The 4150-nt window shown below is 53.1% G+C and overlaps 1 protein-coding gene across 1 annotated transcript in view; it reads left to right on the top strand.

The window, feature by feature from the left end:
- The first annotated feature begins 3919 nt into the window (after positions 1 to 3919).
- The window catches only part of RNPEPL1 (arginyl aminopeptidase like 1), a 22359-nt gene continuing 22128 nt past the window's right edge, over positions 3920 to 4150 (top strand). The window contains exon 1 of the mRNA XM_025195943.1: positions 3920 to 4064. The gene's annotated coding sequence lies outside the window, so the exon portion shown is untranslated. The remainder of the gene's footprint in view (positions 4065 to 4150) is intronic.

The raw sequence follows: 4150 nt of genomic DNA, 5'->3' as shown, positions 1-4150 counted from the left end.
CCCCCCCATCCCCCAGCAGGCTTCGTTTAAAGCCCGGTGGAGCTTCTTTAAGAGAAGGCTGGATAGGCATCTGGCTGGGATCATCTGACCCCAGCGCTCTTTCCTGCCTAGGCAGGGGGGCAGACTCGATGATCTGTTGAGGTCCTGTCTGACCCTAGCATCTGTGAACCCCAGCAGCCCACTTCAGGCTGAAGTGAGTGCAGCTGATCCTGATCCATACAGCAAACACTAGAACATTTATTTGTGGGGCAGGAGTATTTACTAGATGCAGGATAGAGTGGGAGCTTTCCTGCTAAGGAGAAGGGAGGAGACTGCATCTGGATTTCCGTCAGTGTAACTGAAATCGGAATTAGGCTCCAAAAATTGCGCTGTTGTAGCTGATTGGAAACACCTGCATCTGGTGACAGTCACTCAAGATGAGGCCCACTGGGCCAGTGTCTCTAGTCCATGCTTCATCCTTGTTCTGGGCAGGTAGAAAGAGAGCAGATAGTCTCAGAATGTAAGTGGGAATTGTGCCCTCTCCAGCTGCTGCAGATATAATCATGGGAAGAGGGAGAAGGTTGCAAGGGTGCATGTGAGAAGGAAAGAAGAGGATGGGAATGGTTGAGGGCAGATGAACTGTGCAACTAAGATGGAAGTGTTGGGAGGAAAGAAGAGGTAAGACCTGCAAATAGGATTGATCTGGCAGATAGGAAGTGAGGATAAAAAGGCGAGGCAGAATTGGGTCTTGGGATGGGGAAAAAAACATACTGCTTCTTGAGGTACTTTGAAGAGAATGCTAGTACCTGGCAGGGGGGAGAAGGCAGAATCCCCTCGGCCACATAAGAGCTGGACTCCCACATTAGTTTGTATTTAATCACTTCATCCTGAGGTCTCAAGTTGCGCTGTCTTGTGAAGAGGCAGTTGGAGCCTTTCGCATGTCTGTTTTGGATAGGTCTTGAAAACATGGAGGTTTGTCCTGCTCTCAACTTCAGTTCAAGTTTGCTACCAGCATTATACTAGTGCCAGGGCTCCTGCCTTAAATTGCTAAACAGAATTAAACCTGGAGATGCACTGAAAAGTCAGCCAGAAAACCCACCTCAGGCTTTTGGAGCTTCCCTGAGGGTGTTGCCATGTCTACTTCTGTTGTATCAACCCTGCTATTCCATGATGAATACTATTCTTGACCAACAGCAGGGAGCCCACCATGACACGGCTGCATTGGACCAATTCAACTACAGTGAAACCAGCTGAAATAACTTCCTGAAAGCCATCCTGAAGTGGGCCATGGGCTGTTGGTGTTTAAATTGTATCTAACTCCAGTAAACCTCCCTCTTCACTTGCTCCTCCACAAAAACACCAAGGGAAAAAAAGGGCTTTCTATTCTGGATAGAAACAAATGGTTATATAATATGTGGGGAGCTGGATATCTCATGGCTACTTCTTTCCTATCCCATGGAGGTAGCAGTTCAATATTTTCATTGATGAGCTGGAAGATGGGATGGATGCACCCTTAGCACGTTTGCAGATGATACCAAGCTGGGGGGAGTAGATTCATAGATTGTAAGGGACCAGAAGGGACCTCAGAAGATCATCGGGTCCAGCCCCCTGCACCAAGCAGGAAAGATAACTGGGAGTCAGGCGACCCCAGTGAGGTGACCGTCATCTCCTCTTGAAGATGTCCAGGGTCGGTGATCGCACCACCTCTGGAGGGAGCTTATTCCAGTCTGGACACCCTGATTATGAAGAAGTTTTTCCTAACGTTGAGCCTGAATCGATCTTCCAGGAGTTTGTGGCCATTACTCCTGGTTTTCCCCTCAGGTGCCCTGGTGCACGGTTGCTCACCGAGCCCTTGATGTACTCCCCTAGTGTCGCGGTAAACTGCTACCAGGTCCCCTCTCACCCTTCTTTTCCTTAGGCTGAACAGTCCCAGATCCCTCAGCCTTTCCTCGTATGGCTTGCCTTTTAAAACTTTGATCATGCAGGTGGCTCTTCTTTGGACTTTCTCAAGCTCGTCCACGTCCTTGTTCAAGTGCGGTGCCCAGAACTGGACGCAGTACTCCAGCTGCGGTCTCACCAGTGCTGAGTAGAGCGGAAGAATCATTGCCTTGGCTTTGCTGGAGATGCATCGATTGATGCACGCCAGAGTATTATTTGCTCTGCTGGCTACAGCGTTATACCGCCAGCTCATATTCATACTGTGGTCTGTTATTACCCCCAGGTCCCTTTCATTCGTGGTGCTGGTCAGTTTGGTGCCGCCGAGCCTGTAGGTGTGTAGGGGGTGCTCGTCCCGAGGTGCAGCACTTTACATTTCTCGATGTTGAACTTCATCAGATTCCTGTCCACCCAACTTGCTAGTCTGTCCAGGTCTGCCTGTATCTGTAGCCTATCTTCAAGCATGACCACACTCCCCCATAACTTGGTGTCATCCGTGAACTTGGCCCGTGAGCTCTTCACCCCCTCATCCAAATCGTTAATAAAGACGTTGAAAAGTACAGGACCAAGCACTGACTCTGCCGGGACACCGCTGCCCACTTCTCGCCAGGATGACACAGATCCGTTCACTACGACTCTGGGTCCTGTCCTGCGGCCAGTTTCTCACCCACCTGACTGTCTCTGAGTTAAGCCCACAATCCTCCAACTTTCTCGCAAGGACATTGTGGGATATTAAATCAAAGGCTTTTTGGAAGTCAAGGTATACAATGTCAACCTGCTCTCTCGTGTCCAGGTGGCGAGTTACCTGGTTGTAGGAGATGAGGTCGGTAAGGCAGGACCTGCCCACGACGATGCCAAGCTGGCTGGCAGTCCGAACCTTACCTTCTGCAAGCTTATCACAGATAGACCCCTTGATGAACTTTTCTAGGATTTTCCCTAGTAGTAGATATGGTGGAGGGTAGGGCTAGGGTTCAGGGAGACCCTGACAAATTGGAGGATTGAATCAAAATAAATCTCATGAGGATCAACAAGGACAAGTGCAAAGTCCTGCACTTAGGAGGGAGCAATCCCCTGCACCGGTGCAGGCTGGGGGTGACGGGCTGGGCAGCAGCTCTGCCGACAGGACGTGGGGGTGACGGGACAAGAAGCTGAACAGGAGCCAGCAGCGTGCCCTCGGTGCCAAGAAGGCTGACACCATCCTGGGCTGCATCGGTAGGAGCGATGCCAGCGGGTCAAGGGAGGTGATTCTTCCCCTCTGTTCAGCACTGGGGAGGCCACAGCTGGAGGCCTGTGTCCAGGTTTAGGCCCCCCACTATAGAAAGGATGTGGACAAATTGGAGAGAGTCCCACAGAGGGCAACAAAGATGGTTTGGGGACTGGGGCACACGCCTTATGAGGAGAGGCTGAGGGAACTGGGCTTATGTACTGTCTAGAGAAGAGGAGACAGAGGTGGGATTTAATGGGAGCTTTCACCTCCCTGCAGGGGGGCTGCAAAGAGGACGGAGCTGGGCTGGTCTCAGTGGGGGCCGACGGCAGGACAAGGAGCAATGGGCTCCAGTTGCAGCAAGGGGGGGTTTAGGTTGGATATTAGGAAAAACGCTCTCACTCTGTATAAGGTGTGAAGGTGTAGGAATAAGGTGGTGAAGCACTGGGACAGGCTCCCCGGAGACGCGGTGCAATCCCCATCCTTGGAGGTTTTCAAAACCCGGCCAGACCAAGCCTTGTCTGGGATGCTGTCGTTGGGGCTGGTCCTGCTTGCAGCAGGGCTGGGACGAGACGTCCCCTCAGCCCTCGTTGTCTGCGATTGTGCGATGCTAGAACTGTTCTCCTACAACAGAAATAACTACTGGAAAAAACAAGGCATGAAACCCTAGAGGCTGGAGGTTATGAGGGAGGTGGTGCTGGTGGCAACCACCCCGATCGACCCCTCCCCTCCCCTCCTCTCCCCGCGCTGCAGCGTTTCTGCGCGCGACACGCGGCGGTGGCCGCTCTCCCGCTCGGCGCGGGGCCTGTGGCGGCCACACCGCAAACCGTGTCCCGGGCCTGAGAACGGGACTATTGCTGACACGGGCGCAGCGCTGGGGTGACTAGAGGACGGCGCAAGTGACGGGAGCGCGCCGCGGTGACAGCGCAGCTGCGATGTCCGGGAAGTACGTGAGAAGGAGGGTTTGTTGGGGGACATTTTTCGGGGCGGAGGCAGCGCTCGGGCCGGCGCCGGGCCTCACGCCGCGGAGGC

This window comes from Alligator sinensis, unplaced genomic scaffold, assembly GCF_000455745.1.
Source record: "Alligator sinensis unplaced genomic scaffold, ASM45574v1 scaffold301_2, whole genome shotgun sequence".
In the NCBI taxonomy this organism is placed as follows: Eukaryota; Metazoa; Chordata; order Crocodylia; family Alligatoridae; genus Alligator; species Alligator sinensis.
Note: the sequence above shows the minus strand (reverse complement) of the source record. Positions and strands in the feature narration are given on the sequence as shown.